Source organism: Euprymna scolopes, chromosome 46 (assembly GCF_053919585.1).
Source record: "Euprymna scolopes isolate OS-2025 chromosome 46, ASM5391958v1, whole genome shotgun sequence".
NCBI lineage: Eukaryota > Metazoa > Mollusca > Cephalopoda > Sepiida > Sepiolidae > Euprymna > Euprymna scolopes.
In genome coordinates, this window is record NC_136527.1 from 136,418,341 (window position 1) to 136,442,199 (window position 23,859).

Here is a 23,859-nt window from a genome sequence, read left to right on the forward strand (position 1 = left end):
TTAAATAGAAACCGACTTGAAAACAACAAATATATTCTATTAAAAATTTTTTCTTCAAAATCTTTGGATTCAACATTAAATAACTCGAAAAGGGTTGATATGCCATAAAACAAAAACAACCAACCAACCAATTTTGCTTATTCTTATGTTTTGATTAACACCCCCACCCCACCCCCGCTTGAACACACACACACCCAAAAACACCCGGGCAACGCTGGGTACCATCCGGGGTTATTTCAGCCATTTTTCACATGTTTTTTTTTTTGTTTGTTTTTTTTTTTCAGATTTTTTCTTTTTCGTGTTTTCTTTTTTTAACATTGTACGTTAGTTTTTTGTGTGTTTTTTTTTTCGATTTAAAAATTTTTTTAAATATTTATTTCGCTTATTCTTATGTTTGGATTAACACCCTGCCCGAGCACACACACCGAAAAACACCCGGGCAATGCCGGGTACCCACTGCTAGTATACATATAAAAGCGAAAATGTGTGTTAGTGTGTGTTTATTCATTTTATTTATGTGTTTTGAAAATGTTCAACTACTGTGGAATTTCCACGGGGTTCTATTAGTTATTATTATCCCATAAATTTAGTTATCTATCTATATCTATATATATATAAAAGGCAAAATGTATGTATGTATGTGTGTTCGTTTTTCTGTATGTCTACAAAAGGCTTTTTTCAGAGAAGTGGTCGCTCGGCTTACAACTTTTTAAAACTTTTTATATCACATGTAAATCGTAATATCTCAGAGTTGTCAACGGAGCTCGCCTGTCTATTCAATTTGCTCGACTTCGGAAGATAAATATTCAACAGTTTTCGCTCGCCGCATGTGGATTAAGCCTTTTCCTATGATTAATTCTGGCGGCATTTTCCGGTTTCCCCCTACCCCCGCGTTTCGCAGTAAATGAAAGTCATTAAAACGTGCACCTGCCAAATCTAAGTAATTAAATAAATTCAAACGCGTTTCCATTGGTATGTCGCGGCGGTGCAATGGTTAACGTCGCACGCTTTTTTTTTCACACTTTAATTTAGAATTTTGCATCAAGGGTTCCGGTTGGATCCTCATACTTACCTACCAAAACATTTTTTTTTATTTTACCCCCCCCCCCCGGAGTTTTGATTTACCCAAAACCACACACACCTCCAAACACCCGGGCAAAGCCGGGTACCCCTCGCTAGTCTATATATATAAAAGCGAAAATGTGTGTATATATGTGTGTTTGTTTGTATGTGTGTTTGTATGCCTCGCAAAAACTTTCGACACGGGCCACGGATTTTCGCCAAATTGGTATTATTTTAAAGCTCAAACCTTCGCCCGACAAATATTGAAAATTTGGCCAAAAACATCAATTCCTTCACCCTAAAAATCATCAGTTTTGTAAAGGGACTTTTTTTTTTTTTTACACAGTGATCACCACTTATCAAGGCCCGGAAGCCACTCAGGGATAAGGGTTATTGCAAGTACATTATGTTAGTGTGGAGATTTGATGAAGTGTTTACTTAAGGGGGCAGTCCATTAGTATATATATATAGTATATATATATATATAGTATATATATATAGTATATATATAGTATATATATAGTATATATATATATAGTATATATATATATATATATAGTATATATATATATAGTATATACATATATATATATAGTATATACATATATATATAGTATGTATATATATATATATATGTATATATATATATATATATATGTATATATATATGTATATATATATGTATATATATAGTATATATATAGTATATATATAGTATATATATATATGTATATATATAGTATATATATATATGTATATATATAGTATATATATATAGTATATATATAGTATATATATATATGTATATATATATGTATATATATATATAGTATATATATATAGTATATATATATTATATATATAGTATATATATATATAGTATATATATATAGTATATATATATAGTATATATATATATAGTATATATATATATGTATATATATATGTATATATATATATATATGTATATATATATAGTATATATATATATGTATATAGTATATAATATATATATATAGTATATATATGTATATATATATAGTATATATATGTATATATATATGTATATATATATAGTATATATATGTATATATATATGTATATATATATATATAGTATATATATGTATATATATAGTATATATATATATATATGTATATAGTATATATAATATATATATAGTATATATATGTATATATATATATATATATATATAGTATATATATGTATATATATATATATATATATATATAGTATATATATAGTATATATAGTATATATAGTATATATATATATATATATATATATATATATATATATATATATATATATAGTATATATATTGATTGGAATTTTATATACGAGGTATTCAGATCTGTGCAACAAAATCGATTTGGTCTTTAGCTGCTAAGTCTCTGGGAATAAAGGTGACAGGAAATAGCTATCATAAATGAAATGACACCATCCTCCCTGGCATTACTATTTTGTCAATATTCAGGAATTCAAAACTTCTTTATATGTTTCGATTTTCTTTACTTTTTTTTCCAACATGTTTTCTACGGAGGAATATAAGTTTTTAAACCTTATTAAAATCTCACTTTGATCTACTAGAGAATTCGGTACTTACCTAGTTTTTATAACTTAATCTCTCATAACTTTGCGGTAGGTTACGTACACAGCAAACGAAACGATTAGCCAATCAGCTGTCAGAAGATTACAATTTTCAATGAAAACGCGAAGGACCAAGAACATTTTAAAATCAAACATTTTTTTTTTTTTTACACAGTGATCACCACTTATCAAGGCCCGGAAGCCACTCAGGGATAAGGGTTATTGCAATTACATTACGTTAGTGTGGAGATTTGCTGAAGTGTTTACTTAAGGGGGCAGTCCATTAGGAATTTGTTAACATTCGACTTGAAGACATCCAAGTTGTAGTCCAGAGGGAAGCAGGCAGACGGAACAGAGTTCCACAGGCGTGCAGTTCTAAGAAAGAAGCTTTGTTCATGGAATCCGCGTTTTGATTTAGGCACAGATATAGAGTGGGAGAAATTTTTCACAGTGGATTCAGCTAGACGGGTGTTTTTCGTGAAAGATTGGCAAGGGGGGACCAGAGATTGGAGCTCAGACGAGCACCTGCCATGGAAATAACGATAAAACAAGGATACGCTCGCAACGTCTCTTCTGTGGGAAGCCATGTCAACCTGAAATTCTCCCTTTCCTCATATTAAGAATGGCTTTCTAAAAAGACAGCTATTCTAAACATGTTTTAGCAAGGAGCATCACATATAATTTTTAATGCCAAAATTTTATATGACTCGATCGAGGATTGAACACGGATCTCCTAGCCCAAATTCGACATAATGTGTATGCCCTACACATACGCAAGAATAAATCTTTAACGAAAAGGAGCAAACAGCAATATTAAATGAAAGATGAGGAACAAACATCCGGGCAACGCCGGGTATCCCCTGCTATATAAAAGCGGAAATGTGTGTGCACTTTTTCTGTGTGTCCGCAACAGGCTTTTTTCGCCGGGCCTTCTCGGTCGGGTGGCTCGCTTCTTCTTAACTCTTTTTATATGCTGTCTAAATGATAATATGTATGGGTTATGAACGGGGGGGGGGTTGCATGTGTATTTAATTTTCACGACTTTCACGCGCTATTTTTTCCAGATTTTTTTCATCACTACGTGTTTCTTTCGCTATTCGGTATAAAAAAAGCGAACGATGGAGGCAGGGGAAACAGAAACTGGCTTGCAGCACTTTTCTTTTTTTAAAACTCCCCCCCCCCCCGACACAAACACCCAGGTAACGATTCTTTTGATTTGATTTACACAAAAACACACCTCTAAACACCTGAGCAACGCCGGGTACCCCTGCTAGTATATATATATCTATATATATAACACGCAAAACGTGCGTGAGAATGTTTATATATCCGCCGGGGTTCCTGGGGGGGGGGATTACTATTGCTTAGAATTTCTTATAAAATCGTGTAGATCATAATATGTACGATTTGTGAACGCGCGTCGCGGCTAGATTTATTTACACCGACTTTTACAAGTTTCTTGCTACTTCGGCTTCTCCCGTGTTGATTTGGCTTTTTCGTATAAAAGCGAAACTGATGTGAAACTAAGGAGCAGTTTTTCATTGTCATATTAGATAATCGCTTTTATTTGGACACTCCCCTAATAAAAGGGGAGCTGGTTTTCCCCAGCACGTTGGGGAAACAAAACCAGACAAAGTTGGGTGAAAAAAAAAAACAAATCCAAAAGAACTACCCCGCAGTTAAAATTAAGTGCAGAATTAAATTCCGCACGCACCTGCCACTTGTGCGTTTGATTCTCTGTGGCGTAATGGCGTGTCACATCACTTTTTAAACCTTCTCTACCACCAATAGCAATGGCCAAGAACACATTGCCTGAAAGTACTTCTTTTAAATTCCTCAGCCTAACATTTACAGGGAATATGAACTGGAATAGATACATTGAGAGCATTGCCAAGGCTGCTGCAAGGAAGGTTGGCTCCCTCTACTGTGCTAGAAAACTACTTACGCCTGCCAGTATCCTATACCTCTATAAGGCAACCATTCGCCCATGTATGGAGTACTGTTGTCACATCTGGGCTGGTGCATCTGCTGCTTGTCTCTCGCTCCTGGACAGGGTTCAAAAGAGAGTCGCCAACCTGATAGGTCCTGAACTGTCATCTAGGCTTCAGCCTCTGTCCCATCGACGAGATGTTGCATCCCTCTGCCTGTTCTACAAATACTTTAATGGTGAATGCTCTGACGAACTGCAGACACTTGTACTTCCTCGACGTAACTACCCCCGACAAACCCGACAATCTACTAAGTCTCATCCCTTTACAGTGGAGATCCCTAGGTGCAAGAAAGCCTTTTACTCCAATAGTTTCTTCCCCAGAAGTGCGGGTCTTTGGAACTCCCTTCCGGGATTCTGCTTTCCCAACTGCAATGATATGCAGAAGTTCAAGTGTAATGTGAACAAACATCTTTCTACTCTTCTCCCTTCATAATGACCCCGCTAATTAAGTCCCTAATAGTAGCCCCCTGCTTCAAAGTGGCACTGTGCCTTGTTTGGGGTGAAAATTGAATAAAAAAAAAAATTAATAAAAAAATGAAAAAAATAATTTTATTTCACACATTCTCACGTCTCTGCCATCGTAGCGTGGTGGGAAGTCATCACACTGTTAACCTCAGGGGTGCAGGTTCCAGCCTACCTACCTACCTAACAAAACATGTTTTTTTTTTTCTTTCTTTTACACCTCCCAAACACCCAGGAAACGCCGGGTACCCCCGCTAGTTTATTAGAATTGTCAAAAAAAAAAAAATCAGTTGAAACCATTTTTCTTTATCTCAAAACTCTATCGACTACAAAATCCCGTCCCAATTGTGTAGAAGCGCCAATAATTTAGGATTCTCAAGAATGTTAATTTCTCAATGTTTGCACATTCTTGAGGTCAGCTAAGGAGATCTTTTGGGTTTTTTTTTTTTTCAATTTTGACCCCTTTTTTTGACCCCTTAAAAACTATTTTAACCAGCCAAAGATCCATTAAAAAAACACTGACAGATCGACATAGCGAGTTTTATGATTTATATGGAGGGAACAAAGATTGAAGCTCAGACGAGCATTTGCCATGAAAATAGCGATAGGGCAGAATCTGGCTTGCAATGTCTCTTGGTACTCTTTCTTTTTATCTCTTCCAAATATTATCGTGGACTATCCAAGCGTTTTTATGGTTCCCCACTCACATGGTGTCATGCTAAATCTGTTCTTTTCAGCTGTAATTCTTGTATTTCTTTTCTTTTTCATGGAAGTTGCATCTAGATTTCAACACAGATAGAGAGTGAGGGGAATTTTTGATAATGATTGTAGCTAGACGTGTTTTTTGATTTTTTTTTGGTGGAGGGAACAAAGATTGAAGCTCAGACGAGCATTTGCCATGAAAATAGCGATAGAGCAGAACCTGGCTTGCAATGTCTCTTGGTACTCTTTCTTTTTATCTGTTCCAAATATTATCGTGGACTATCCAACCGTTTTCATGATTCGTCACTCACATGGTGTCATGCTAAATCTGTTCTTTTCAGCTGTAATTCTTGTATTTCTTTTCTTTTTAATGGAAGTTGCATCTAGATTTCAACACAGATAGAGAGTGAGGAGAATTTTTGATAATGGTTGTAGCGAGACGTTTTTTTGGGGGGGGGGGAGGGAACAAAGATTGAAGCTCAGACGAGCATTTGCCATGAAAATAGCGATAGAGCAGAACCTGGCTTGCAATGTCTCTTGGTACTCTTTCTTTTTATCCGTTCCAAATATTATTGTGGACTATCCAAGCGTTTTCATGATTCGTCACTCACATGGTGTCATGCTAAATCTGTTCTTTTCAGTTGTAATTCTTGTATTTCTTTTCTTTTTCATGGAAGTTGCATCTAGATTTCAACACAGATAGAGAGTGAGGAGAATTTTTGATAATGGTTGTAGCGAGACGTTTTTTTTTGGGGGGGGGGGAAACAAAGATTGAAGCTCAGACGAGCATTTGCCATGAAAATAGCGATAGGGCAGAACCTGGCTTGCAATGTCTCTTGGTACTCTTTCTTTTTATCCGTTCCAAATATTATTGTGGACTATCCAAGCGTTTTTATAGTTCTTCACTCACGTGGTGTCATGCTAAATCTGTTCTTTTCAGCTGTAATTCTTGTATTTCTTTTCTTCTTCTTTCCAGAGAAATGTCTTATGTCAGCAAAAGCAGTTCCCAATGGAAAGAAATCAAAGAATATTTGTTTGACACTCTTCGAATCATTCGGCAACATGGTGGCCATATTTAAGGTGAGAAAATGTTGAGTTGTACTCCCTTCAAGGGGAGCACGGTGTAATAGTCGGAAGGGGGGGGGAGATTTTGTCTTTTGTTTTTATATTATACTAGCGTACCTGGCTTTTGTATAGATAGAGAATTGCATCAGCAGTGAGATCTAGGGATCTCTACTGTGAAGGGGTGGGATTTAGCTGCTTATATATTATCGTGGACTATCCAACCGTTTTCATGATTCCTCACTCCCATGGTGTCATGCTAAATCTGTTCTTTTCAGCTGTAATTCTTGTATTTCTTTTCTTTTCTTTTTGTTGTATATAGTCGTGATTGCAAAAGTAAAAAAAAAAAAATTTATATAGATAGAGAATTGCATCAGCAATTAAACAATGTTAAGACATTTACTAAATCGATAGAAGGATCCCACCATTTTTCCAGCGGCCTTGGCAACGGACTTGATGTATGTGTTCCATTTCAGATCTAGAGTAAAGGTCAAGCCCGGAAGCTTGTCAAAACATGAGGCCTCCCCAAGACGAGAGCCATTCATTTCAATTGATGCCAGATGAGGATCAGAACATTGATGATGTAAAGATAGGAGCTTGGTTTTAGATGCATTAAAAGTAACCAGCTATACCACTATCAGCCGGTCACTGGGGTGTGACCGACAGACGTGTTATAGTAAATGTCTTAAAGCGGTCTCATGAAGACATGAAGATGGGCCAGTCATTAGGGTCTGTGTAGTAAGAAGAAAATCATACCTGAGATGTTGGTTTTGGGTGTGGCTCCTTTCCTTTCTCAAGATGATCTCTTCACCCTGGTGGCATTCTGGTGGGAATCTTCATTTCTTTGTCCTCAGGGCCGCCTTTCGACTTAAGACATTTATGAAGGCATTCATGGCAGACACAAGAAAAATGACACGCGACACAATTGTAATATACAAAGGTATAACTAACTATTTTATTTTACATTAGAGATACAATATATATTACAAAAAAAACAATTTACAATTAATTTTTACCATAGGCTTTTCAAAGCTAACTAACCTACCCTAACTAGTGTTGAGGGAGGGGGTGCCCCCCCCCTCATTTACGGAGAGACAGTCTATGCGTCCTCACATCATGGTGGTCGTGCAGGAAAGAGACAGAAAGATAGCAAGGGGATTATGGGAAGGGGGTTTCTTTGTATCTCTACGCTCATGGACAATTTACCACCCGTCCATGCTGCAGAGTGTGTTAGAAACAGTGGCACAAGCAAATAGTGCCACATCCCTCCCTATGCTATCCGAAATTTATGAGCATTCATAAATTTCAGAAGTCCCTAATTTTCCGTGAATGGTGCGTCAACCGGCCGTCAGCAATCAATGTCCCCATGCTCTACGTTCCATCAGGAACTCAGTGAAGCAAGTTATTTTTTTCCACCAGGCTCCTGGTAGACTGGTATACTGCTTCAAATACCAGAGAGGGTAATCATCCTCGCCCTCCATCGAGGCAATGACCTCATGATTTCAGTTACTGGATTTACACTTTCTTAAGCAACCATTATAATATTTTTTAACAAAGCCGGATTTTACGTGAGTTCATCACGCCGACCTATACGTATTTGACTAAGCCGGATTGTACGTGAGTTTATCACGCCGACCTATACGTATTTGACTAAGCCGGATTGTACGTGAGTTTATCACGCCGACCTATACGTATTTCACTAAGCCGGATTCTACGTGAGTTTATCACGCCGACCTATACGTATTTCACTAAGCCGGATTCTACGTGAGTTTATCACGCCGACTTATACGTATTTCACTAAGCCGGATTCTACGTGAGTTTATCACGCCGACCTATACGTATTTCACTAAGCCGGATTCTACGTGAGTTTATCACGCCGACCTATACGTATTTCACTAAGCCGGATTCTACGTGAGTTTATCACGCCGACCTATACGTTTTTTAATTTAGTCTGCATAACATTATTTTCGTAACTGGATTTACGCTCCCTTCAGCAACCAGTATAATGTATTTTAACCAAGTCGGAGTTACGTGACCTCATCACGCCGACCTATATGTATTCCAAGTTATTACTTCAGTTACTGGACTTACGCTCTCTTCAGCAACCAGTATAATGTATTTTAGATAAGTCGGGGTTACGTGACCTCATCACGCCGACCTATATGGATTTAGTAAAACCTTGGTCTTCAGAGGTTCTAATCCAATTAATTCTGTTAGAGCAAGGAGTCTGCCGCCGAGCGACCAATAAAAACTATCCACCACGGAATATTTATTAATTATATAAAGAATTAATTAAGAAGGGCACTCAGCCTTCATGAGTTAGAATACTCAATTAGGGGGAAAAAAAATTTCCAAAAATAAACAATTCAGAAACCTGGTATACATTAAATCAATGAAATAGGGTGTTAACAATTTTTTTTCTTAAAAAGAAAACATTTTTAAAAAATCATTTCAGAGCACCTCGGTCACAATTAGAATTTGTTTACACAATGCAAACGCATTTCAGTTATTACATTCATAATTAACTTTTTCCCAAATTTCAGGGTACATTTAAAAAGTATGTGTATTTTTTCAAAACTTGATTTACAAAAGATCATTAAAATTTAATTCCAAAATTTAAAAATTATTTCAAGTATTTTGGTTCATCGTTAAAATCAATTTATGTTAGTTAACTTCTTTCCAAAGTAAGTCATTTATTATTATAAAAAACAATCTTCTCAAAAGGTCATAAACTTCGAATAGACCCATTTTTCGTAATACAATTCAAAAATTATTCCAAACATTTGGTTCATTATTAAAATTAATCTTCCGAAAAGATCATAGACAATTCATTTTGAATCAATTCACCCTTCACAATGAGATTCAGAAACATCCCAAATTTTTCATTTCGTAATTATTATTTTTAAAATTCAGTGTACATTTAAAGTTATTTAATTGATTCTTAAAAATCATTTCTTCTTATAGGTCATTATCAAGGTCATTTCGAATTCAGAAACATTTCACGTTAATTAACTTTATTTTCCAAAGTAATTATTTTATCATTTAAAAGCAATTCTTTTCCTAAACTCACTCACAAGGATTATTTCGAATTAATAAACTCCCGCCACACCTGGGAGTCACATTAGTTAACGACCAGTTCTGTATAGTTAACAGCTCGAAAAAATTAAAGTTTCAATTAAAGAGAGATCTTTCTAGACTGAGGAAATCTTTTTTTTTTCTTAATAATTAATTCAATTTTACGTATATACTCCTCAGTCAATATTTCAGGGACCCCTATCATACGGTCCAATTTCAAATAAACCTTCAATTAAAGAATTTGCTCGAATAATTCTTCCTTAAAATCATCTAGAGTTCAGGAAAATCTCTTTCGTTAGTCAAACAATATTTCCTTAGAAATTATTAAAAATTCAGAGAATATTCGAAATGTAATAGCGTAATTTTTCTTTAAGAAAAACTATGAACATCTCAGAGAACTCTTAAAAAATTAACGTAATCATGTAACAGTTGGCTTTTCCAAACACTCGAAGACTTCAAAAAAAGTACTTTAAGTGCTGTTTGAATAATCGTCTCAGTTTTTATTTTTAATAAAAACCAATTGAAGACATCATTTAATGTAATTTAACGAAGCATAAATAATTTTGTTCTTTAAACTTGGTAGAAAAATTTAAAAAACTCCAAGTTAATTCGTTATTATATGCCCTCCTGCAATCAGCCATGGGGGTTTAGCTATACAATCATTAAAACACAAGAGTAGAGAGAGAGAATGAGGGGGAAAGAAGGGGATAGAGACAGAGCGATGCCATTACACACCCTACCACCCCCATAACACTATTACGTAATCTCACAAAAAAAACTCTTCGATTTTAAAAGTCACTCTCTCGTCCCCAAAAAAAGCTTGCAGAGGGTGAAAGAATGGTAGACAACACGAGAGGTGGTGAAAGAGAGGAAGAGAAACAGAGGCAGGTCGCATTGTTCCACCACCCATCCCTCAACACCCTCACAAACACCATGACGAGGTCATCTTCGCTTCCTTCCTATGTGCGGCCATTGTTTCAAACAAATGAGTGACAGGTAGACATTAAACATTTCTACGAGTTTAAAACAAAAAAATAAAATAGAAAAAATCTTGTTTTTATCAATTTTGTAAGGCGCTCACACAAAGAAAACTTCGTATTATGTAATCTAAATTTTTAGCGATAATATTTTTTCTTTCCCTTCTTTTCTTTTTTTAACAGACAAAAAAAATAAATAAAAAACATTATCAAATCAAAAAGTCCCCTTATGTTTCAGCGTAAATTGGTACCTAACCTGAAAAATAAACACATCAACTGTTCATGGAATAAAATGTAATGTAAAAGTTCTATTTTTTCAAATCTGAATCTAACACTTGCAAAGTCAAAAGAATTTTTTTTTAAAAAGTCCTATATTTTTATAAACCTGAAATAAAGATCAGATAAAAAATGTTAGGTATCCTTTATTTTCTTTCCTTTTTTTTTTCTTTTTTAAATTTATTTTTCGAGCTTCGTGTTTGAAGGATTTTTTTCTTTTTCTTTCATGTAATAACAAGATGCATAGATATACACACATATAGATATATATCTTGAGAGAGACAGAAAGAGAGAAAGCGTGAGAGAGAAAGAGATATTGCATATTCTAGAGACACTTTTTTCTCATCTCTGTTTTTTTTTTGTGTGGGACACATTTCTTACTTTTTTGTTCGAAGGGTTACTTTCAATACTCTTTTTTTTTAAATCGATCCTTTGTAAACTGTTTTTTTTTTTTTGTAGGTGCAAGACAATTTTTTGTTCAGGCTCTGAATTTTCCTTTTTGAGTGCGTTTTTTTTTTTTTGTGCGCGTGTGTACTGGTCTGCCATTTTTTTTTAAATTTTGCCAGAAATAGTTTTTTCCGTTTTTAAAGACCGTGGACCATTTTTTTTTTATTCGATTCGTCTAGTGGTCGTTATTTTTGGTTGTGCCGTGGGTTTAAGGGTCGAAATTATTTCCATGCTGGGAAACAATATGTTCTGGTCATAGTGCATCATTTATACTGCGACACAGATGCGACGAGATCCGTCTGGTAATTAACCAGGGTCAATCCTGGTCACGGCACCATTTATACCACTATCAGCCGGTCACTGGGGTGTGACCGACAGACGTGTTATAGTAAATGTCTTAAAGCGGTCTCATGAAGACATGAAGATGGGCCAGTCATTAGGGTCTGTGTAGTAAGAAGAAAATCATACCTGAGATGTTGGTTTTGGGTGTGGCTCCTTTCCTTTCTCAAGATGATCTCTTCACCCTGGTGGCATTCTGGTGGGAATCTTCATTTCTTTGTCCTCAGGGCCGCCTTTCGACTTAAGACATTTATGAAGGCATTCATGGCAGACACAAGAAAAATGACACGCGACACAATTGTAATATACAAAGGTATAACTAACTATTTTATTTTACATTAGAGATACAATATATATTACAAAAAAAACAATTTACAATTAATTTTTACCATAGGCTTTTCAAAGCTAACTAACCTACCCTAACTAGTGTTGAGGGAGGGGGTGCCCCCCCCCTCATTTACGGAGAGACAGTCTATGCGTCCTCACATCATGGTGGTCGTGCAGGAAAGAGACAGAAAGATAGCAAGGGGATTATGGGAAGGGGGTTTCTTTGTATCTCTACGATCATGGACAATTTACCACCCGTCCATGCTGCAGAGTGTGTTAGAAACAGTGGCACAAGCAAATAGTGCCACAAGCCACCTCTTTCCTCATTGTATCACATACTCAAGATCAGTCGTTATTTATGGCCTTTGATGTGCTCCCATAGATGGTAGTGTTGTCAGCATAAATGCCATATGAGTTAGTGGAAACCAGGTCTCATTATCTGAGCACTGAAGTCACCAAAAATCACAGAACCCTCCGAACCTGCATCTCTTACTGTCTCCCAATCACAATCTGAGAAATCTAACTACTGTGAATTAGGCTACAAAGTCTATTTTGAACTCTATCAAGGCAGGATAAGTCCTTTCTAGCAGCTCCTGCCCAAATGTGGCAACAATATTCCATCCTTGGACGTACGTGGCTCTTATATAGATAGAGAATTGCATCAGCAGTGAGATATCTACTGGATCGATAGAAGGATCCCACCAGAAGAGCCGAAATAGCTTATAATTCAATAACTTCAGTGTTATTTCTTCTGCCCATCACACCAATAATTTTCTGGGTAAGTTTGACACGTTTGTCCAAACTTCCAACTTCCAAACTGCTGTACACGTAACGCACCTTCTCTCAACTCCCAACGTGCTTCTGCTAATTCAACTTATTTCTTCGAAATCCAACTTCAAAATGAACGACCCTTTAAAAAATCAACCCTCTTTTATCTCCAACCAGGAGCATCTCATTTGCATATCGGGTGGTCACATTGCAGGCATATAAAGAGATAAGGCAGCCATTTTTGTTTCTTTCTTCTTCATTCATTTCATTCCACGACCGACCCATTGAATTATGCACACGTGCTAATTAGGTAAGTCGCACGTTTCCCTACTGTGAATTAGGCTACAAAGTCTATTTTGAACTCTGTCAAGGCAGGATAAGTCCTTTCTAGCAGCTCCTGCCCAAATGTGGCAACAGTATTCCATCCTTGGACGTACCTAGCTCTTATATAGATAGAGAATTGCATCAGCAGTGAGATATCTTCTGGATCGATAGAAGGATCCCACCATTTTTCCAGCGGCTTTGGCAACAGATTTAATGTATGTGTTCCATATCAGATGAGGAGTAAAGGTCAACCCCAGAAGCTTGTCAAAACATGAGGTCTCCCCAAGACAAAAGCCATTCATTTCAGTTGATGCCAGATGGGGATCAGAGCGTTGATGTAAAGCTTGGTTTTAGATGCATTAAAAGTAATTACTTATAAAATGCCCTGGAAATGTCCCATCTAGTTGAATGATTGTAAAATGCCCTGGAAAGATTCTTTCTGGTTGATTAGTTGTAAAATGCCCTGGAAAGGTCCCGTCTGGTTGATTACTTGTAAAATGCCCTGGAAAGATTCTTTCTGGTTGATTAGTTGTAAAATGCCCTGGAAAGGTCCCGTCTGGTTGATTAGTTGTAAAATTCCCTGGAAAGGTCACTTCTGGTTGCTTAGTTGTAAAATGCCCTGGAAAGGTCCCTTCTGGTTGATTAGTTGTAAAATGCCCTGGAAAGGTCCCGTCTGGTTGATTAGTTGTAAAATGCCCTGGAAAGGTCCCGTCTGGTTGATTAGTTATAAAATGTCCTGGAAAGGTCCCGTCTGGTTGATTAGTTGTAAAATGCCCTGGAATGGTGTTAAAAAATTTGGTAGTAGTTGTGTGTGTGGGGGTGGGGGATCAAAACAACAGTAAGCAGACAGGGTGGAGAGAAAGGTGGAAGAAAAAAAAAATGGTAGTAGCAGGAGGGGGTATCCAGCGTTGCCCGGGTGTGTGTAGATCATGTAAGGAACCCTGGGTGGAGAGAAAAAACCCTTTTTTGTATTGCTTGTGCCTGGTGTCGCTGTCATGTCTATCTCCATTTCTTTGTATTATTTTAGCCAGCCAATTAAGATTCAAGACCAGGAGCTTTACAATGTCAGCAAATGCAAATACTTAGGGGACCACGGTCATGAACAACAACAAAATGGACAAGGAGATTTCTACAAGAATGGCTAACGCCTCCATATCCTACGAAAAACTCAAACAGAAGGTCTGGCAAAAAAAAGACCTGACTTTCAGAACTAAGAAAGTAGAGAAAGAAAAAGTAGATAGAGATGAAGAGGAAGAAGAAACAATGAAAGAAGAAGAATAAAAAGCTGAGAAAGAATAAAAAAAGAAATGAAATAGAAGCATTATAGTACAGTACAAATTATGATATATCTCCAAAAATAAAATCAAAACCATTAAAAAAAAAAAAATGCTAAATTGTGTAACTGGTAAAACCAAACAGGAAAACCATGTAAAAAAAATAAATTTATTGAACTTAAGGAGTTGGAAAAAAAAATTCCGACTCCGACTTAGAAATCCAACTCAGACTAAAACCTCTGATTTCACAATCCTTTGCGCAATAAATTTTTTGTTAAAAATTGTAATATTTTTTCTAATCTGGAAGAGATTTATTTTTCTAAAATCATCAATAATTGTTTGTTTGTTTTTGTAAAACTAAAGCAAATGTTTTGTACGGTTTGGGACAAAATTAATGAGTAAGAAAAACAAAAAAGAAAAGAAAAAAAAAGCCACCTTGAGGTTACATTTGGGGACATGTCATTGAGGGGTTTTTTTCTGTCCCATGGGCAAATAAAAAACCATTTCTATTGCTTGTGCCTGGTGTCGCTGTCTATCTCCTTTTCTTTGTATTATTTTAGCCAGCCAATTAAGATTCAAGACCAGGAGCTTTACAATGTCAGCAAATTTAAATACCTAAGGACCACGGTCATGAACAACAACAAAATGGACAAGGAGATTTCTACAAGAATGGCTAATGCCTCCATATCCTACGAAAAACTCAAACAGAAGGTCTGGCAAAATAAAGACCTGACTTTCAGAACTAAATGCTTGGTGTACCACGCCATCGTCCTCTCGTCACTCTTATACGATGCAGAAACTTGGCCAGTGTACAAACTGGTAGCCCGCAAGCTCAACACCTATATGATGAGACACCTTCGGCAGATTTTAAATGTCAAGTGGTATGACTTTGTCAGCAACAGGGAGGTCCTATCACAAGCCAACCTCCCAAGCATGTATGACCTGCTTATCTGGAAAAACCTAAGATGGGCCGGGCACGTAAACAGAATGGAGAACTCCCGACTACCAAACTCCTATCCTTACATCATCAACGCTCTGATCCCCATCTGGCATCAATTGTGATGGATGGCTCTTGGCTAGGTGAGGCTCCGTGTTTTGACAAGCTTCTGGGTTTGACCTTTTCTCCTGATCTGAAATGGAACACGTACATCAAGTCTGTTGCCAAGGTCGCTGGAAAGATTGTGTGATCCTTCTACCGCTCCAGAAGATATCTCACTACTGATGCAATTCTCTATCTATATAAAAGCCAAGTACGTCCAAGGATGGAATACTGTTGCCATATCTGGGCAGGAGCTGCTAAAAACTGCCTATCCTGCCTTGACAGAGTACAAAATAGACTTCGTGGCTTAGTGGGGGATGCTCTTTTCTCTACCCTGCAACCTCTCTCCCACAGAAGAGACGTTGCGAGCCTATCCTTGTTTTATCGTTATTTCCATGGCAGGTGCTCGTCTAAACTCCAATCTCTGGTCCCCCCCCTCGCCAATCTTTCACGATAAACACCCGTCTAGCTGAATCCACTGTGAAAAATTTCCCCCACTCTATATCTGTGCCTAAATCAAAACGCGGATTCCATGAACAAAGCTTCTTTCTTAGAACTGCACGCCAGTGGAACTCTGTTCCGTCTGCCTGCCTCCCACCGGACTACAACTTGGATGTCTTCAAGTCCAAACTTAACAAATTCCTAATGAACCGCCCCCTTAAGTAAACACTCCATCAAATCTCCACACTAACGTAATGTACTTGCAATAACCCTTATCCCTGAGTGGCTTCCGGGCCTTGATAAGTGGTGATCACTATGTAAAAAAAAAAAAAAAAAAAAAAAAAAAAAACAGATACTATTTTCACAACTGGAGTATGGGGTACGAGGCATAGGCAGATTTAAGCTCAGGTTTCGTGACACCGTCAAACGAAATCTAAGGACAGGTTGTTGTAGTAAGAGGAACTGTGGGAGGAAATAAAAACACTAGTAGTGGTACAATGGGGAAAGAGGTGGCTGGTTACTTTTAATGCATCTAAAACTAGTAGGCAGTAGTGTCCTAGTTTTTTTTTTTTTTCTTTATTAAAATCAAATTCGATATTTTGACCCATAACAGAATCTCTGATCTTGAGCACGTGGTACAATGGGGAAAGAGGTGGCTGGTTATTTTTAATGCATCTAAAACCAAGCTTCTATCTTTACATCATCAATGTTCTTATCCCCATCTGGCATCACTTGAAATGAATGGCTCTTGAAATCTATCTATATTCTTTTTTCATTTTAATATACTTTCATAGAAATGTTTCTGTTATGTCAAAAAAATATTTTCTTTACGTCACAAGTGTCACACTCCTACATGAATTCCATAGTTAATATAATATACTGACCCAACGGGTCACAGGTAGTCTAGTATATATATATATATATATATATATATATATGAATTCCAAAATAAAAATGCATTTGTTCGCTATTTTTGTACAAGTGTTCGATTTCAGCCTGCAGTTCCTCCCATTAATGCCACGACGGACACACAAGAAGCGACCCATGCCAACCAGTTATAGCCGACGACATATCGACCCGTTTTTGTTGATGTTTCCAACATGTGCCTACGTTAGATAGCTTCTATCTTTACATCATCAATATTCTGATACCCATCTGGCATCAGTTGATCTTTAATTGGGAGTGGAATTTAAGTGGAAAGCTAAAGAAAACTTGTGGTGGAGTTTGGAGTGTGGGTTCTTTTCCTTTCCATGATAAATGCAATTTGGGTGAGGTCAAGCGACAAAAAAATTTTTAAGAATTTCTATAACTAATGTGTGTGGGAAGGTGACGGTATTCTATTTGCAGTTGGAGGGGGGGGGGATGATAAAACGACTCGACTAGCTAGGAAAGGCTGAGGTACAATAGGACCAGGACCCGTGTGACACATTTATCCTTTCCGAATAATAGACCATCAACTGTTTTCTCTGGTTTGTTCAGAACCAAAAACAAGCTAATCGATCTCTGAATAGGAGTGGAATCTAAGTGGGAAGAAAAAGGAAACGAGGGCTTTAGTCTGAAAAGTGGGTTGTGTCCTTTTAATCAATGCGATTTAGGAAAGGTCAAGGGACAAACAAATTGAAGTACAGTAATGAGCATATTTGAGAATTTCTATTTGAAGTGGGGGGTTGCTGTTAAGTAAATAATTCGACTAGCTAAGAAACTACTCACTTGAAGGTCTGGGGTACATATATAATCAGGAACCATGTGACACATTTATCCGTTTTGAATGATAGACCGTCAACTGTCTCCTGTTTGTTTAGAACCGGAAACAAGTGGGGGCGATCTCTAAATAGGAGTGGGATTTAAGTAGGATGAAAAAAGAAAACAGGAGATGGAGTTTGGAATGATATAGATGCAATGTAGGAGAGGCCAAACAATTTGTAGTTGGGTGGTGGAAAGGTTTGAGATTTTCTATCACGAATGGGCGTGGCAAGGTGGCGGTAGTCTACTGGTAAACAGCTAACCCTAACCCAGAAACAAGCTGGTTGATTTCTAAATGAGAGTGGAATCTAAGTGGAAAGATTTGAGGATTTCTATAACGAATGTGTGTGGGGAGGTGTCGGTAGTTTATTGGTAAACGATACGGACTGACAACCTTGGTGTTCCAAGTTCGAATCCTAACCCTAACCCTAACCCAGAAACAAGCTGGTTGATTTCTAAATGGGAGTGGAATCTAAGTGGAAAGATTTGAGGATTTCTATAACGAATGTGTGTGGGGAGGTGTCGGTAGTTTATTGGTAAACGATACGGACTGACAACCTTGGTGTTCCAAGTTCGAATCCTAACTCTAACCCTAACCCAGAAACAAGCTGGTTGATTTCTAAATGGGAGTGGAATCTAAGTGGAAAGATTTGAGGATTTCTATAACGAATGTGTGTGAGGAGGTGTCGGTAGTTTATTGGTAAACGATACGGACTGACAACCTTGGTGTTCCAAGTTCGAATCCTAACTCTAACCCTAACCCAGAAACAAGCTGGTTGATTTCTAAATGGGAGTGGAATCTAAGTGGAAAGATTTGAGGATTTCTATAACGAATGTGTGTGGGGAGGTGTCGGTAGTTTATTGGTAAACGATACGGACTGACAACCTTGGTGTTCCAAGTTCGAATCCTAACTCTAACCCTAACCCAGAAACAAGCTGGTTGATTTCTAAATGAGAGTGGAATCTAAGTGGAAAGATTTGAGGATTTCTATAACGAATGTGTGTGGGGAGGTGTCGGTAATTTATTGGTAAACGATACGGACTGACAACCTTGGTGTTCCAAGTTCGAATCCTAACTCTAACCCTAACCCAGAAACAAGCTGGTTGATTTCTAAATGGGAGTGGAATCTAAGTGGAAAGATTTGAGGATTTCTATAACGAATGTGTGTGGGGAGGTGTCGGTAGTTTATTGGTAAACGATACGGACTGACAACCTTGGTGTTCCAAGTTCGAATCCTAACTCTAACCCTAACCCAGAAACAAGCTGGTTGATTTCTAAATGAGAGTGGAATCTAAGTGGAAAGATTTGAGGATTTCTATAACGAATGTGTGTGGGGAGGTGTCGGTAGTTTATTGGTAAACGATACGGACTGACAACCTTGGTGTTCCAAGTTCGAATCCTAACTCTAACCCTAACCCAGAAACAAGCTGGTTGATTTCTAAATGGGAGTGGAATCTAAGTGGAAAGATTTGAGGATTTCTATAACGAATGTGTGTGGGGAGGTGTCGGTAGTTTATTGGTAAACGATACGGACTGACAACCTTGGTGTTCCAAGTTCGAATCCTAACTCTAACCCTAACCCAGAAACAAGCTGGTTGATTTCTAAATGAGAGTGGAATCTAAGTGGAAAGATTTGAGGATTTCTATAACGAATGTGTGTGGGGAGGTGTCGGTAATTTATTGGTAAACGATACGGACTGACAACCTTGGTGTTCCAAGTTCGAATCCTAACTCTAACCCTAACCCAGAAACAAGCTGGTTGATTTCTAAATGGGAGTGGAATCTAAGTGGAAAGATTTGAGGATTTCTATAACGAATGTGTGTGGGGAGGTGTCGGTAATTTATTGGTAAACGATACGGACTGACAACCTTGGTGTTCCAAGTTCGAATCCTAACTCTAACCCTAACCCAGAAACAAGCTGGTTGATTTCTAAATGAGAGTGGAATCTAAGTGGAAAGATTTGAGGATTTCTATAACGAATGTGTGTGGGGAGGTGTCGGTAGTTTATTGGTAAACGATACGGACTGACAACCTTGGTGTTCCAAGTTCGAATCCTAACTCTAACCCTAACCCAGAAACAAGCTGGTTGATTTCTAAATGGGAGTGGAATCTAAGTGGAAAGATTTGAGGATTTCTATAACGAATGTGTGTGGGGAGGTGTCGGTAGTTTATTGGTAAACGATACGGACTGACAACCTTGGTGTTCCAAGTTCGAATCCTAATTCTAACCCTAACCCAGAAACAAGCTGGTTGATTTCTAAATGAGAGTGGAATCTAAGTGGAAAGATTTGAGGATTTCTATAACGAATGTGTGTGGGGAGGTGTCGGTAATTTATTGGTAAACGATACGGACTGACAACCTTGGTGTTCCAAGTTCGAATCCTAACTCTAACCCTAACCCAGAAACAAGCTGGTTGATTTCTAAATGAGAGTGGAATCTAAGTGGAAAGATTTGAGGATTTCTATAACGAATGTGTGTGGGGAGGTGTCGGTAGTTTATTGGTAAACGATACGGACTGACAACCTTGGTGTTCCAAGTTCGAATCCTAACTCTAACCCTAACCCAGAAACAAGCTGGTTGATTTCTAAATGGGAGTGGAATCTAAGTGGAAAGATTTGAGGATTTCTATAACGAATGTGTGTGGGGAGGTGTCGGTAGTTTATTGGTAAACGATACGGACTGACAACCTTGGTGTTCCAAGTTCGAATCCTAACTCTAACCCTAACCCAGAAACAAGCTGGTTGATTTCTAAATGGGAGTGGAATCTAAGTGGAAAGATTTGAGGATTTCTATAACGAATGTGTGTGGGGAGGTGTCGGTAGTTTATTGGTAAACGATACGGACTGACAACCTTGGTGTTCCAAGTTCGAATCCTAACTCTAACCCTAACCCAGAAACAAGCTGGTTGATTTCTAAATGGGAGTGGAATCTAAGTGGAAAGATTTGAGGATTTCTATAACGAATGTGTGTGGGGAGGTGTCGGTAGTTTATTGGTAAACGATACGGACTGACAACCTTGGTGTTCCAAGTTCGAATCCTAACTCTAACCCTAACCCCGAAACAAGCTGGTTGATTTCTAAATGGGAGTGGAATCTAAGTGGAAAGATTTGAGGATTTCTATAACGAATGTGTGTGGGGAGGTGTCGGTAGTTTATTGGTAAACGATACGGACTGACAACCTTGGTGTTCCAAGTTCGAATCCTAACTCTAACCCTAACCCAGAAACAAGCTGGTTGATTTCTAAATGGGAGTGGAATCTAAGTGGAAAGATTTGAGGATTTCTATAACGAATGTGTGTGGGGAGGTGTCGGTAGTTTATTGGTAAACGATACGGACTGACAACCTTGGTGTTCCAAGTTCGAATCCTAACTCTAACCCTAACCCAGAAACAAGCTGGTTGATTTCTAAATGGGAGTGGAATCTAAGTGGAAAGATTTGAGGATTTCTATGACGAATGTGTGTGGGGAGGTGTCGGTAGTTTATTGGTAAACGATACGGACTGACAACCTTGGTGTTCCAAGTTCGAATCCTAACTCTAACCCTAACCCAGAAACAAGCTGGTTGATTTCTAAATGAGAGTGGAATCTAAGTGGAAAGATTTGAGGATTTCTATAACGAATGTGTGTGGGGAGGTGTCGGTAGTTTATTGGTAAACGATACGGACTGACAAGCTTGGTGTTCCAAGTTCGAATCCTAACTCTAACCCTAACCCAGAAACAAGCTGGTTGATTTCTAAATGAGAGTGGAATCTAAGTGGAAAGATTTGAGGATTTCTATAACGAATGTGTGTGGGGAGGTGTCGGTAGTTTATTGGTAAACGATACGGACTGACAACCTTGGTGTTCCAAGTTCGAATCCTAACTCTAACCCTAACCCAGAAACAAGCTGGTTGATTTCTAAATGGGAGTGGAATCTAAGTGGAAAGATTTGAGGATTTCTATAACGAATGTGTGTGGGGAGGTGTCGGTAGTTTATTGGTAAACGATACGGACTGACAACCTTGGTGTTCCAAGTTCGAATCCTAACTCTAACCCTAACCCAGAAACAAGCTGGTTGATTTCTAAATGGGAGTGGAATCTAAGTGGAAAGATTTGAGGATTTCTATAACGAATGTGTGTGGGGAGGTGTCGGTAGTTTATTGGTAAACGATACGGACTGACAACCTTGGTGTTCCAAGTTCGAATCCTAACTCTAACCCTAACCCAGAAACAAGCTGGTTGATTTCTAAATGGGAGTGGAATCTAAGTGGAAAGATTTGAGGATTTCTATAACGAATGTGTGTGGGGAGGTGTCGGTAGTTTATTGGTAAACGATACGGACTGACAACCTTGGTGTTCCAAGTTCGAATCCTAACTCTAACCCTAACCCAGAAACAAGCTGGTTGATTTCTAAATGGGAGTGGAATCTAAGTGGAAAGATTTGAGGATTTCTATAACGAATGTGTGTGGGGAGGTGTCGGTAGTTTATTGGTAAACGATACGGACTGACAACCTTGGTGTTCCAAGTTCGAATCCTAACTCTAACCCTAACCCAGAAACAAGCTGGTTGATTTCTAAATGAGAGTGGAATCTAAGTGGAAAGATTTGAGGATTTCTATAACGAATGTGTGTGGGGAGGTGTCGGTAGTTTATTGGTAAACGATACGGACTGACAAGCTTGGTGTTCCAAGTTCGAATCCTAACTCTAACCCTAACCCAGAAACAAGCTGGTTGATTTCTAAATGAGAGTGGAATCTAAGTGGAAAGATTTGAGGATTTCTATAACGAATGTGTGTGGGGAGGTGTCGGTAGTTTATTGGTAAACGATACGGACTGACAACCTTGGTGTTCCAAGTTCGAATCCTAACTCTAACCCTAACCCAGAAACAAGCTGGTTGATTTCTAAATGGGAGTGGAATCTAAGTGGAAAGATTTGAGGATTTCTATAACGAATGTGTGTGGGGAGGTGTCGGTAGTTTATTGGTAAACGATACGGACTGACAACCTTGGTGTTCCAAGTTCGAATCCTAACTCTAACCCTAACCCAGAAACAAGCTGGTTGATTTCTAAATGGGAGTGGAATCTAAGTGGAAAGATTTGAGGATTTCTATAACGAATGTGTGTGGGGAGGTGTCGGTAGTTTATTGGTAAACGATACGGACTGACAACCTTGGTGTTCCAAGTTCGAATCCTAACTCTAACCCTAACCCAGAAACAAGCTGGTTGATTTCTAAATGGGAGTGGAATCTAAGTGGAAAGATTTGAGGATTTCTATAACGAATGTGTGTGGGGAGGTGTCGGTAGTTTATTGGTAAACGATACGGACTGACAACCTTGGTGTTCCAAGTTCGAATCCTAACTCTAACCCTAACCCAGAAACAAGCTGGTTGATTTCTAAATGGGAGTGGAATCTAAGTGGAAAGATTTGAGGATTTCTATAACGAATGTGTGTGGGGAGGTGTCGGTAGTTTATTGGTAAACGATACGGACTGACAACCTTGGTGTTCCAAGTTCGAATCCTAACTCTAACCCTAACCCAGAAACAAGCTGGTTGATTTCTAAATGAGAGTGGAATCTAAGTGGAAAGATTTGAGGATTTCTATAACGAATGTGTGTGGGGAGGTGTCGGTAGTTTATTGGTAAACGATACGGACTGACAACCTTGGTGTTCCAAGTTCGAATCCTAACTCTAACCCTAACCCAGAAACAAGCTGGTTGATTTCTAAATGAGAGTGGAATCTAAGTGGAAAGATTTGAGGATTTCTATAACGAATGTGTGTGGGGAGGTGTCGGTAGTTTATTGGTAAACGATACGGACTGACAACCTTGGTGTTCCAAGTTCGAATCCTAACTCTAACCCTAACCCAGAAACAAGCTGGTTGATTTCTAAATGGGAGTGGAATCTAAGTGGAAAGATTTGAGGATTTCTATAACGAATGTGTGTGGGGAGGTGTCGGTA

At 38.0% G+C, this 23,859-nt stretch overlaps 1 protein-coding gene and 1 long non-coding RNA gene across 3 annotated transcripts in view; one reads left to right on the top strand and one right to left on the bottom strand.

Annotated features, from left to right (window-relative positions):
* Positions 1-23,859, top strand: part of LOC145271436 (uncharacterized) — an 854,738-nt gene that overhangs the window by 522,814 nt on the left and 308,065 nt on the right. The window contains exon 5 of the long non-coding RNA XR_013865874.1: positions 6,804-6,907. This is a non-coding gene — a long non-coding RNA (uncharacterized LOC145271436). The remainder of the gene's footprint in view (positions 1-6,803; positions 6,908-23,859) is intronic.
* The window catches only part of LOC145271435 (putative E3 ubiquitin-protein ligase HECTD2), a 535,251-nt gene that overhangs the window by 467,727 nt on the left and 43,665 nt on the right, over positions 1-23,859 (bottom strand). The window lies entirely within an intron of this gene.